Below are 15,171 nucleotides of genomic sequence, written 5' to 3' on the forward strand. Positions count from 1 at the left end.
TACTTTCTTACAAGCAGGTGTATCTGAAAACAAACAAGCCTTCCATTTGAGACTAAAAAGTGATCTTTTTCAAGGCATAGCTGTTTTGGACAAATTTCAGAAGTCAGAACTTATAACGTTATGTGCCGCATATGATATTAAGTTGGCAAAATCCAGAAAAAATGTGACTTCATTGATGAACTTTCTAAGAAAGCTTTAATATGTGATGTTATCCAATTTCCACAAGTTCTTCAAAGTAAATCTGCAACATCAGAAATTGTCACAACTATTGACCCTCAAAATACTGAATTGCCAGCAACAGAATTAATTGCCTGAAACAGAAATGACTGCAACATAATTGACTGAAACAGAACTGACTGAAACAGAATTGACTGCAACAGAAATGACTGCATTGTTTGACCTGAATGAAGAGCCTGAAGCTGTCAGTCCACAACCAGGACCATCAACCGCCACTTGTTCATCAACATTACAACCTGAAACTGATATTGGAAATCCAGGACCGTTAAGTGAAAGTGATAATGAGATTATTATTTCTGTAACAAAGAAAACGCGAAAAGGAAAAAAAGGGGGTCTGGTATTAAGGATAGGCAAAGGGAAAAATTCATCAAAACAAATTAAAGGGAAGGGAAAAGGAAAAGGAAGAAAAAGGGAAGAACAGACTGATAGTGAAAATTGTGGAATATGTAATAAAAAGGAAAAGGAGGGAGAGGATTGGATATTATGTGATAACTGTGAAACTTGGTACCATAGAAACTGCGTAGGACTGGAAAACACTATTATGTGGGAAACATTTACTGTTGCTAATGATGTGTATAGTTGTCCTATGTGCCAGTAAATACATTTGTACACTTATTTTTATTAATTGGAACCTCATGATGAATATAAATGATGTACATACTTCAAAATTTTATTCTAACATTTACCTGCATGAGTAATTTGTACATCTAATTTTAAGAAGAACAATGTCAGTAAATGAATAGATACCCACTTTTCATACTGCTTACTTAGAACTGTGCTGATGAAGAGAACTTATACTTGCTGAATGGCTCTGCTGCTCCAGGGGTAATTCCACCAACATTTGACTTTTTGGATATGGTTGTTTGGCCAAGGATAACAGCATTCATTGTTCGGCAGTAGTTCAGGTATGTTGGATTAGTATTGTTACCATTATACAGGCCTCTTTGCTGACAGAACACATTTTCAATAACATCAGAATTTATTCTATTAGGCACAATTGAAGAAGATCCACTTTTTAATTTTTCCTTACACACTTCATCAAATCCTATGAGTAAGGAACATATGTCAGCACGTGTCTGGTGAGAAATCATGTGTTTTTCCTTATATATATCTTTGATATCTGTTTTGGTTTTAATATAGCTTTCCCAGGCCTGAAACCATATTAACACATTTTTGTTTTGACTAAGTCTTTCGTCCCCAATTTCTCTAATTGGACGGTGATCTCTAAAATTTTCCACTAAAATACTAGTGTTTTCAAGTAACTCTATTGTCCCTTTAAGGTGACTACCATTTTCTCCTAAACTGCTGGCATATGTCTTTACAAGGTGTAACATTTCCTTGTTTAAAACATCCTCAGCCAATTTGTTCCTCATTTTAGATTCACTTGTTAAATAAAAATGTTCATGGCTTAGTTTTTGGTGTATTGGAAATGGATTATTTGCAATATCCCACATATATGCACTTTTAAAATGTTCCCAATAAATAAAATGTTCATTGTGCAACAGATGCCTTTGATATGTGTTCTGTTTACCACTTTTCACAAGATTGTTTCTGATTTTTTTCATGATATGTGAATAATCCATAATTACATACACAAACTTGGGTGAAAAATAAAATATATTTTGCACTTTCATAGTGGTTACTGAAGAAGACTTAAAATCTCCAAGTAAAATTTTTACAAAATCTCTGTTAGTTTGAGCCCCATCCATGCTGATGTACCTGACATTGAACACAAATGTCAGAAGAAGATTCACTATTTTCCAGAATAAAACATTTAATTCAGAAGCTGTAGCTTGTTTTGTTGGGAAGTGGAAAAGTGGAAAACGAAACCCTGTGAAACCTAAATATACAACCTGAAGCACATAAGTTGCCAAAGGGATTTCCCTTTTACCACTATTTATGCTGTCCATGAACTGTGATTCATCCAAAATGTCGGTAAAGCCTACCAAATGATTTTTCCATTTTTTGAGTAAAATTGTAGATCACTCTGTATAGACATTTTGTCTAGAACAAGCCCTCCATCATATCCCTCTGGGGTCAAATTTCTATGCATTGCCTCATTTTTTTTTATCCAATGTAAAAGTTCTTTATTGAACCCAGCCTTTTGATGAAATCTGCCTTTATATATTTGCAGGATTTGCTGTTATGGTAGAATAAGGAAACCACTGTCCCTGAGATCTGCATAGCATTTAGGACTTCTACACCATAAGGTAAGACATAAACGTATTATGTTTGCATTCCAACGCCTACCATTAGGATGGTTAGAAAGTGCCTTTTTCTGGGACATCAAAAACTCCAAAATTTGGGGTGAACAGTCCTTGCTTATTTCATTAAAAATTACCTCTATATCATTACTGTCAGATACTGTTAGCCCTGGTAATGCAGTTTCATCATGTTGTGGCAGTAATGTTGATTTTGGTAACTCAGATACATGTACTGTGGTATTACTTAGAGTAATATTTGTTTTTGACCCATATGCATCTGATAAAGCTATTGGGCATGTTGGGACTACACCATCAGAAGTTCTGTGAAGGTCCTTGTTCTCAATATTTTCTATATTTACAGTTTTGTTAGGTTTTGTCATACTTGATGGTATGGTATTAACATTTTCATTTAATATCTTCTTACTTGTATCTGTGCATGCTGTGTGACCATGTGAATTTGTAATATTTGCCAATGGACTTTTGTACATGTCATTAATTTATTTTTATTTATTTTTAGAGTACTTTTGCATGTCAAACAGATATTTGCAGTTGGATGATTTCTGAAATTTATGATGCGTTGACAATTCATGGCCCTAAACACCTTTTTTGTGGAATTTTCATCATTTGAAAAGGTAAACATTTCTTTTATTATTTCATCTTCAGGTTCTTTTAAAGTGAAGATTGCTGCATCTAGTCCTTGGCATGTTCTTAAAGTACATATCCCATCCAAAATGCCTGATATATTGTTTTTTTCCAATAGGAAATTATCATTCATGCCGAAGTTATGTGGTTTTATTCGTTTTGTTCCACATATGCTTAAAAACCATGATTTTAAATTCTTTTGAAACACTACTTCAATCACCGCTTTGTTAAAATTTATCATAAAATTCACCATGTGTCCAAGTGTAATAGTATTATTGCATTGTTTTATGACAAAGAAATCGGTAGACAATTGGGATATATCAGAAAAATTGAAATTATTAGATGGCTCTACTTGTCGCCAATATATTCCATGATACGTGATATATTTTAAGGTCCAATCCTCATGACATCTTTTTCTTTTGACAATTAAATTTGGAAACACTTTCTGAATTATTCGTCCAACTGCATGATTGGTGCAATTTGAATTCATAGCTTTGCAAATATCATTCAAAGTCAGTTGTCAGTTGTTTATCAGGTGTTAGTTTGATATGTCCATGCAACCTGTAAAAACAACAACTATATCAAGAACCGGTTCCAAATGTAACAGTGACTAACATGTATGTCAATAATATACCTAAAGATAAGTGAAATATTAGCCACTGGACATAAATTAAACAGTAATCGTTAGATATAAGTTAATATGATAGATTTCTATGCGGTATGGGCTTTGCTTATTGTTGAAGGCCGTATAGTGACCTATAGTTGTTAATGCTTGTGTTATTTTGGTCTCTTTGTGGGAAGTTGTCTAATTGGCAATCATACCACATCTTCCTTTTTTATATTGATTTACACGAGTGCAGATATTGAAATGTTTCACTTGATCATAATTTATTTTTCTTCAAAAGTGTTAAAAACATGATTCTACCACAAATGTTATATAAAATTAACGTTACATGTTTTTAAGCAGTCACTTATTAAACCATGAAACTAAGGTCAAGGACAATGGATATAGGACTTTCAAAAGTCTCTTAAAAATGACATCTGTATACAAAGTATTATAAAAACCTTTATTTTGATATACTTGATCATTCTTAAATATCCTTATTCATTCAGTTTAGCAACATTTTTTCTTTGAATTATTCTTTGAAATTATTTTAATTTGAAGATGCACAGCTTGCTCACACAACCTTGAATTACTTTTTGCTGATGCTTGACAACTTGGACAAGAGAACTTTTGGTGAATGAGAATTGGCTCGCTCACTGATGAATAAACTTGTATAAAAGAAGTCTCACTGTGCCTTCTCACGCAACTGGCAATTACTTTCTGTAGATGCTTAACAACTCGACTAGGACAAGAGAACTTTCGGTGAATGAGAATTGGCTCGCTCACTGATGAATAAACTCGTATGAGAGAAGTCTCACTGCTTGCTCACGCAACTGGCAATTACTTTCTGTTGATGCTTACCAACTCGACTAGGACAAGAGAACTTTGGGTGAATGAGAATTGGCTCGTTCACTGATGAATAAACTCGTATAAGAGAAGTCTCACTGCTTGCTCACGCAACTGGCAATTACTTTCTGTTGATGCTAAACAACTCGACTTGGACAAGAGAACTTTCGGTGAATGAGAATTGGCTCGCTCACTGATGAATAAATTCGTATAAGAGAAGTCTCGCTATGCTTGCTCACGCAACTGGCAATTACTTTATGTAGATGTTTAACAAGTCGACTAGGACAAGAGAACTTTGGATGAATAAGAATTGGCTCGCTCACTGATGAATAAACTCGTATAAGAGAAGTCTCACTGCTTGCTCACGCAACTGGCAATTACTTTCTGTAGATGCTTAGCAACTCGACTTGGACAAGAGAACTTTGGGTGAATGAGAATTGGCTCGCTCACTGATGAATAAACTCGTATAAGAGAAGTCTCACTGCTTGCTCACGCAACTGGCAATTACTTTCTGTAGATGCTTAACAACTCGACTTGGACAAGAGAACTTTCGGTGAATGAGAATTGGCTCGCTCACTGATGAATAAACTCGTATAAGAGAAGTCTCGCTATGCTTGCTCACGCAACTGGCAATCAAATTACTTTCTGTAGATGTTTAACAAGTCGACTAGGACAAGAGAACTTTGGGTGAATGAGAATTGGCTCGCTCACTGATGAATAAACTCATATTAGAGAAGTCTCACTGCTTGCTCACGCAACTGGCAATTACTTTCTGTTGATGCTTAACCACTTGGACAAGAGAACTTTCGGTGAATGAGAATTGGCTTGCTCACTGATGAATAAACTCGTATAGGACAAGTCTCACTATGCTTGCTCACGCAACTGGCAATTACTTTCTGTTGATGCTAAACAACTTAAACAAGATGACATTCGTTAATGAAGATTGACTCGCTCACTGATGAATAAACTCGTATAGGACAAGTCTCACTATGCTTGCTCATGCAACTGGCAATTACTTTCTGTTGATGCTTAACCACTTGGACATGAGAATTGGCTCGCTCACTGATGAATAATCTCGTATAAGACAAGTCTCACTATGCTGGCTCATGCACTTTGCGATTACTTTCTGTTGATGCGTAACCACTTACACAAGAGAACTTTTGGTGAATGAAAATTGGCTCTCTCACTGATGAATAAACTTGAATAAGGCAAGTATTAGTATCACTACACTCGCTCTGACACACACCTGAGAATTTTGTTGATTATAAACCAATGGCACAAGAGAACGTTTATTTACAATGCTTAATAAATGGAGTGTGAAAGAAACATCGCTTGAAAAGGTGGTTAATTTTAGATATAGTCATAATTATTTTGTGTATCTTATCACTTTATTTACTAAGATTGTGATTTGCTTATAATTTCTGTAGAATGTATCTTATAATTCAGAGGCTGGTTATAAATGTTTCAAAAGGGGGCTGGTGACATTTTTGAGGACCTGCTACATTTTCTTGTCTTCTTAAGGGGGACCAAACTGGTTTTTTTTTTCATGTTTTGTACATAAGTTTGCCCATGAATTGTTTGGCATTATTATTTCTGTGCCTTTTATAGCTGACTTTGCAGTATGGGCTTTGCTCATTGTTGAAGGTGGTACAGTGACCTATAGTATAAAATTTCTGTGTCATTTGTTCACTTGTGGACAGTTGTCTCATTGGCAATCAGAATACATCTCTTTTTGGTATACTTGCACAAATATTTCCATATTTGTCAAATGTAGTAATAAATCCCTTTTCTCGTATTTAGTGAACAACAGTAGTTTTTTATGATAGTTATCAAAAGTACCAGGATGAAACAGTCATTGAAACAACAGAATGAGGACATTATGTTATATATATGTCATTTTTTTCTTGAACATTGTTTGAATTTGGGAAATTGCTTTTTTTCCTGTTTATATGTTTTATGGGAAGTTTGAATAAATAATTGATTTCATTCAATTTTCAAACCAAAACATACATGGTATAGTCAAAGACCATTTGCCTTTAATTTTAGAAAAGGGAATTGCATATTTTGGCAATATTGACCTTTATATTTTTTTTTACTTATCTGAACAATGAACCATTGATTTTAATAACTTTCAAACAAATCTGTCACATTTTTGTCGCAAGTGAATATTAGTATATACTAGAACACACCCGTGATTCGCGGGTCTGTGACTGAATTAAAGAATATAACTATGCGTAAGCCTTATTAGTATTGTCATCTGATAAAGTCATGTCGATTATAGGATGCACAGTTTTCTCTGCTTTCAACATCTTTCTGTTTGGACCCGTCGACCTGGAACTTATCAATTATTGGTATTAATAATTTTATTTGGAAAATAAAAGGGCCTGGAAAGGAGTATTTTTAAATCAACAGCATTGTCCTTTATGAGTTATAAATAAAGTTGAATTCTTTGATTCGCTGTTTTACGTCATTTCAACAAATTGAAAATTGTACATGCTGTACCTATACGCCTTATTTTAAGTCAAGATTTTTTATTGTTCGTATTGTCATCTTAGAAAGTCATACTGATAAAAGTACTACAATCGGGAACAGTAGTAGTGTCAACCCTGTGATTACGACCCGTGTATATAGCAAAATCCTAAATACAGCGTTTGGAGGTGCGCCTGTCAGATGCGGAACGTACAGATAAGGAAATAGGAAACAGGTGAATTTACTATTGGTATCGGTATCGGATTCGACCCGGAACTTCTTAATTATTGGCAATATTAATTATGTGGAAAACAAAAGGGTCTGGAGTGGTGTAATTTTTTATCAACAGCATTGTACTATATTAGATGTATATAAAGTTGAATTCTTTGATTCATCGTTTTTACGTGATGACGGCTGACAAATTGGACCTCGTAATTTTAGTATTATAGATTTCCTTACCCCACCCCACCTTTTCTCAAAAATAGAATTAAATGAATAAAAAAATTTATCAGATCAAAAAAGACAAATGGTCCTTAACTTATTTGTTTTTAATTCTTTCGATTAGTAATTTTTGCTTGAGTATTTGTATAACTTTAAATTACTATGAAACTATATTTTCCTTCGTTACTTCCTTTGGTTGACTTGCCATCATTTAAGAGGTTTTTTTTCAGCAATTGAAAAGTTGCGCCTTTTAAATAATACTTCGGAAACCATCGGTTCACTTTATTAGTTTCATGCGAACTCTTAGAGATGTTCCGAAAAAGTCCGGGAAAAAATTACGTCCCTTTAACAAATTCCGGGAAAAGATAACTTCCCTTGTATTATAGCAGCAAGCTTCCGGGCACGTAAATATGAAAACATAGAAAAAAGTTAAAATCTTTTTATTAAATGCTTGAGATGGACTAAAAATGTTACGAACATTACCAATTTGATGAATATAAACGATGTTTCCGATCTGACGGCCTGGAAGGCACGTTTTCCAGAGAAATCGTTGGGGAATCCAGGTAGGTCAATACCGTTATTTATAGATAGCAGAAAAATGGCGTCGAGTTAGTTGCCTTTTTGTTTCTTAGTATGGATAGTAAAATTTGGTATTTTCAATAAGTCGTTTAAATCACTCGAAACTAGGTGAGACATACACAGAAGTGATAGATATGCATTATAAATATAGAAAATTAAATATTTAAATCAACAAAAAAAATAAAAAAATTATCATATACCCAAGCGCCTGTGCCTTAAATAAGTCCCCTTTTAACCCCTTTTGGACACTTTTAAAAAGTCTAACACCTCTTAAAATATTCTTCATATATTACTCTTTAAATTCATACCAAAAAAATTGTAACACAGAATTGAAATTTTGCCCTACCAGCTGATGGACTACTATGATGAGTTTATTGTAATGAAATCATTGGTTCCAGCTTACTTATGAAACCTTTTAAACAATACTAGTATAGCATTACATATTTCTAATGAATCCCAAAGATTTAACTAATATCTAGTACAAGCAGGAGAAGACATGACTATAACCGAATAATCTGGTTTCTCTCCCCCTTTTCTTGCTTTCTATAACTACTTTGAGATCTACATCTTCACTCATCTTTTTAATTCAAATTTAGTTCAAATATCAAAGTTTATTCACTTTCCCCAACTGTATACATTTTCATCTCCTAAATTTTCAGACCTTTGGCAATGTTTAGTCTATCACCTTCTTTTGTGAGCCCTAGCATGTACCGTCATACACACACATTTAAATATTATATTGCTTTCCATTTCAAGCATTCTAGTTTTGCATTTCTTACCAGGCCCACGTTTTAGGGATTCAAGCATATATACACTTATCACCAGCCCAGTAGTCAGCACTTGTGCTGACATGAATTATCATTGACATGGTCATAATTATAAATTTACTGTTCACAAAATTTAGAATTTTTGAAATATTTTATAAGGTGATAGAGTTGTCCTTGACACAGAATAAGTAGAAAAAGCGGGCACACCGAGACAAGGCATGTTAGATTGTAAAAGTCTGGTATAACTGTCTATAGATGCTGATGGTAGCTGTAGATTTCTCTAAAGGAGCTACAGCTTTTAGAGCTGTCATAGTTCATTTTTGAATTTCTGTAAATATGAAAAAAAGTAAGGGCATGTGGTTTGTGGCATACAGTATTTATAACGTTCTCCTGTAGATTTATAACCTGTGTTGACTGGTGGTCGAAAAATTTGAGATGTCGATCTCACAAAGTCTTCTGCCGTTCTGTTGTTGCTGGTTCGTTACTAGTATTAAGGTCTTCTCTAGCTTCTCGAACAGCTCTGAGAATTGCATCCGCCATATTTCTTATTATCAGTGCACTAAGGATATTTAATGACGTCATAAAAGCCTTTTAAGTTAGAAGGGAGAAACTATTTTTTTTATCCAAGTAATACTTTTCATTCAGTCGTTTAAATGCAGACAAAAGAGCTATTTCTTATATTAATAAATGATTTTTTAATATAAGAAAATGATTTTATATCTTTCTTTAATATAAGAAATTGATTTTTTAATAGATTAGAAAATATATTTTTAATATAAGAAAATGGCTCTTTTTGTCCACTTTGGCTTGCCATACTGAAGTGGTGATAGTGCGATATGGTAAAAACGAATGGATACCGCTAGGTTTTCACAGTCATCTTGAAAATATGTCGCCGACAGTAAAGACAACAACAATCAAGTTTTTACCGCAAAATATCTGTTTATGTAGTCTACACTTTTCGCCTATTAGATAATCATCATCAGCACAATTATACAAAGAATTATGACCGTGAAGTTTAAATCTTAATAATTATTGCGGTTAGCGGTTTAACCGGAAGTGTAAGTTGAATAATGGTGGTTATGGTGACGTTATAGAAAGTAAATGTAAATTAAAAATAGAACTAAATATATAAAAAAAGTAAATTAAAAATAGAATTAAATAAATAATAAAAGTAAATAAAAAAAACAACAACATATATATATTAAATAGAATAACAGGTAAGTGGTATAGTATAAACAAATAATTACAGTTTGTAAGCTAGTTGGGTAATTTTGGTTCTGTAGCACTGGATTTTTTAAATTGGTGTCTCTTTCATTGATTTCAGTGTATTTGTGATATTTTCCTGGTGGGTATCTGTAATCTTCTAGGCCTTGGTAGTACGGATATGTGTGGAGTTTTACTGCAGTATCCCAATTCGTGGTTGTGTATATGTAATTTCTTTTTCAACGGTACTTATGTAGTTGTCGACGGTTAATATCGTTCTTATGTTGTATATCTGATTGGGCACTTATGTGGATGACTGGCGGTTTTGTCCACACGATTTTTCTAGTTGCTTCCATCGAGGGCTTCTATTCTTTAACTTTTTCTGCAATTTCTCACGTTTTCTTTTTCTTTTTCTGTTGTTATACCATTTGAATTGTTCATTTAATGTTCCAATTTTATGTGTCTCTTCGCCGAGTCTCGTATTTTACATTTTTTCCCCGCACCATTTGCAATTGTAGTGTATAAATGTAGGACTGTACATGTGCAGTGTGGCATTATGGATTCAACATGGTTTTATAGCTAGCAAAACCTCTCACTTGTTCGACAGTCGCATCAGTTTCCATTATATTGATAACGGTACGTGAACAAACAAACAGACATAATAAGTAAAAATGTTAAAAATACAGCAGTCAACATTGTGTTATAATGTTAATCACTAAAAAAAATATGTTACAAAGAAGCAAAAAATGGCATACAGACCAATCATATATACCATAGTACAATAACACTATGACGTCATATGTAACAAAGAAACAAAAAGGCATTTTGGCAAAGCACATGGCAAAAATGAAGACCAAGCAACAAAGTAACAAAAACTGTAGCTGTAGGTAATTTTTCAAAATGTGATACTTGTCAATTTTGCTAAGAAAACATAACAAGTAACAACAAGAAATTGGAAAAATGAATACACTAGTTCGTGATGATAAACTCTTGTAAACGAAGATTGTAGAATTGTTAGAAAACACAAAAGAAAAGAAAATTCTGCAAATCCGCTGTTAACAACCTGGCGAAAGACACGAAAAGAATATAAAAAAAATATAGGAAAGATGTTTGAAAAGAACGAAACCTGTGTAAAAGAGAACCTGAGAAACACTTTAAATAAAGACTCAAAGATAAAATAACCTAAATAAATATATAATTGAAAATTATGACTTCTTCAAAGATATGAAAAGCAAAATAACAAAAATACCGAACTCCTAGTAAAATTATAAATGCAAAGATTCAGTGTAAATGGTGAAATCAAAAGCTCGAATACATCAATCAAATGGATAACTGTCATAATTATTCCTGACTTGGTAAACGAATTTTCTTTTGTAGAAAATGGTGTATCAAACCTGATTTTATAGCTTGCTAAACACGTCACTTATTTGACAATTATTTTTTAGTGATAACGAAAGACTTGCTCAAAATTTTTCAACGGACAGAACGGACGTCGACGGATAAACGCACGCTTAATGAACATGAAACGTATATGGACGAACGTCTAACGGATTGAAAAAAAGTTAAATCCGTTAGGCGTCCGTTCGAGCTATCCGGTAAGGTGTGACCCATGCTTAAAATCTCGCATACTAAGGGTACAACCATATATTAATAAAACATAATCATCTACCCGTAGCGAATAATGACTTGTAATACTAACTTCTCGGTAAATGTTTCACATAAGGGACTTATGATTTATAATCTGACAATTTTCTTTTTCCTCGTTTTCTTCACAAAAATATTCCCGAAGACTCATTCTTCTTTCTCTTATTTTCAGATCGTTAAAACCTGTCGACAAGAGTGTTTATGTGCGTTCGTTAGTTCTTTTGATGATTTTTTTATAACTTCACATTTAGGGTCGCGGTTTTGTTTATTAGATTTATCTTTTCACTCTTCTGATTCGTCTCTAAATTTTGTATTTGTTTCTTAGGCTAAATTAAGAATGATAATAGGATTGCATGTACACGGTCTAGGGATATTTTGCACTAGGGAAAAATGATTTCACTGGTAAAATAAAGTTCGTTGATCACGCATCAACATAACCATCTTTACAGTTATAAAGTCAAATAGGTCAGACTCTTCTCCTGAAGATTCCTTATCTTTACTTTGAATTCAAAGTGCTGTCTTATTCTTATTGATGTTGATCCGACTTTTCAAAATAAGTAAAGTTTGGAATGGAAGACTTGAATTTTCTATTGTAACAAATCTTAAACACCTCAACTGCTCTGTTTCAAAAAAATTGAAGCAGAAAGATTTTTTTTATCAATAGCCAATTCCAGTCGTGGTCAAATTGATTCCAGCCCATTTAATAATTTTGCGACCTTTATACTAGATTTAAGAATTAGATGCTTCTTTTTGTAAATTCATTGGGTTTTGAAAGCATTGACTGACGTACATTTTTATTGAAGCGCTCTATAAATGTGTGCACGGTCAACGCTTTTACAACCCTGTGAAATTACAAAAGACGCATTCAATACTTATTATTGCATTTTTATACGGGACGTTTTATGGTATACAAATGTCCGGTGTCCGTCCGTCCGTCTGTCTGTCCGGCGTAAACATGTCGCACCGTAACTTGAGAACGACTTATCCAAATTTCATGAAACTTAACATAGTTGTTTCTTATGATGGTCAAATGATCTGTATACTTTTTGGTGAAAATAAGATTAAAACTTTTTGAGTTACGGCACTTTGTAACTAAAACAGGGGGTGTGTTTTTTTTCACATGTCGCACCGTATCTCAAAAACGATTCTTGATTATGGCTTAAAACTTTTAACACTTCTTAGTTATATTAATCTTAATATCTGTATACTTTTTGGTGATGATTCAAAATTTAATTTTTGAGTTATTGAGTATTATGTAAAAAAAGGGGGAGGGGTTTTTAAAATGTCGCACCATATCTCAAAAACGATTTATGATTATTGCTTAAAACTTTACACATGTCTTTGTTATATTAATCTGAAGATCTGTATACATTTTTGAGTTGTTGAGGATTTTGTTAAAAAGGGGGAGGGTTTTTTTTTACATGTTGTGCCGTATCTCAAAAACAATTTATGATTATTGCTTAAAGCTTAACACACTTCTTTGTTATATTAATCTAAAGATCTATATACTTTTTGGTGATGATTCAAAACTCTATTTTGGAGTTATTGAGTATTTTGTTAAACAGGGGAGGGTTTTTTTACATGTCGCGCCGTATCTCAAAAATAATTTATGATTATTGCTTAAAACTTTACACACTTCTTTGTTATATTAATCTAAAGATCTGCATACTTTTTGGTTTTGATTCAAAATTTTATTTTAGTGATATTTAGTTTGTAAAAAAAAAAAACCAGGTTTGTGGGGGGGGGGGGGGGGGGGGGGGGGTGGTTCACATGTCCCGCCATGTCTCAAAAACAATATATGGTTATTGCTTAAAACTTTCTCAGAAACTATTTTTGATTATTGCATAAAACTTCCACACAAGACGTCGGGCGTATCATGCGCTCATGGCGCAGCTGTTTATTTCGATATGGTCATGAAAAATCAATTTTTATCATTTCTTTAATAACCTGTGCACTTTTCATAATAGCACGTGTCATCTTGAATCTTAAACTTCATTTGGTTATGAAGGTGAATTTTAGTATGACGCACACGCGTTATTATCCATTAAAAAAAAACCGGATTCTTTTAAAACAGAAATATTATGTAATTATTCAGAAATTTTAAGAACAAATAAAAGGGCATTATAAGTTTCCCGTGACACTAATCTTAATAACAATTTCTCACAAGCTGTGAAAAGTCCTTTCTCCTGTTTCTCAACCTCCCTATTGTTTTCCTTTACCTTCTGTTAATAAGTTCTTTCCCTTTAATTTGTATGCCCCATCTACTATAGTAGAGGGGGATTATGTTTTTTTTTTTGTCTGTGCATCCGTTCGTCCGTCTGTAGCGTTTAAGCTTAAAGTTTTTGGTCGAGGTAGGTTTTTTTGATGAAGTTGAAGTCCAATCAATTTGAAACTTAGCATACATGTTCTCTATTATATTATATAATCTTGTGTAATGTTAATGCCAAATTAAGAGTTTTTACACCAATTTCACGGTCCACTAAACATAGAAAATGATAATGCGAGTGGGGCATCAGCGTACTGGGGACACAATCATTCTTATTTCGAGCAACATTTTTGTTCTAATATTCAGTAAGCTTTCCTCTAGTTTGATGAATTCATAAACTTTCTTTGCTGTGTCTGCATGCTAAAATTTTGATACGTTTAATAGAGGGGGTCACATTTGCTTTGTTTTTTTAACGGGGTGATCAAATAAAAACAGTGAAATATCATGGGGGGTCAGGAAGTGTTTCATTTGTTTGATTTCAAAATAACCAACCCTAAAAAAAATAATAAGTCCCTAAAGCTATTTTTTTTTCATTTTTCACTTTGCCTAAAAATTTACACTTGCAAAACTTGAGGCTCGGAGAGACCACCTCCACCAGTTAACAGATTGTTACCGCTTACCAGTGCGGTTTTCTCGACCTTTTATTACCTTCCGGAGAAGCAGACGGCGATTTATATGGCTATTTTTTATTATTAAACTTGTGTTCATATACCTTTTTTTCTCAAGAATTTCTTCAATTTGCCAAATTTAGAAGAAATCAATCTTTTTTTATACGACCGCAAATTTTGAAAAAATTTTCGTCGTATATTGCTATCACGTTGGCGTCGTCGTCGTCGTCGTCGTCGTCGTCCGAATACTTTTAGTTTTCGCACTCTAACTTTAGTAAAAGTGAATAGAAATCTATGAAATTTTAACACAAGGTTTATGACCATAAAAGGAAGGTTGGTATTGATTTTGGGAGTTTTGGTCCCAACATTTTAGGAATTAGGGGCCAAAAAGGGCCCAAATAAGCATTTTCTTGGTTTTCGCACTATAACTTTAGTTTAAGTTAATAGAAATCTATGAAATTTTGACACAAGGTTGATGACCACAAAAGAAAGGTTGGGATTGATTTTGGGAGTTTTGGTTTTAACAGTTTAGGAATTAGGGGCCAAAAAAGGGCCCAAATAAGCATTATTCTGGGTTTTCGCACAATAACTTTAGTTTAAGTAAATAGAAATCAATGAAATTTAAACATAATGTTAATGACCACAAAAAGAAGATTGGTAT

At 33.4% G+C, this 15,171-nt stretch overlaps 1 pseudogene; it reads right to left on the reverse strand.

The window, feature by feature from the left end:
• Window positions 1-1,004: 1,004 nt before the first annotated feature.
• Window positions 1,005-2,236, reverse strand: LOC134700437 (uncharacterized; annotated as a pseudogene).
• Window positions 2,237-15,171: the final 12,935 nt, after the last annotated feature.

The sequence above is a fragment of the Mytilus trossulus genome, unplaced genomic scaffold (genome assembly GCF_036588685.1).
Source record: "Mytilus trossulus isolate FHL-02 unplaced genomic scaffold, PNRI_Mtr1.1.1.hap1 h1tg000138l__unscaffolded, whole genome shotgun sequence".
NCBI lineage: Eukaryota > Metazoa > Mollusca > Bivalvia > Mytilida > Mytilidae > Mytilus > Mytilus trossulus.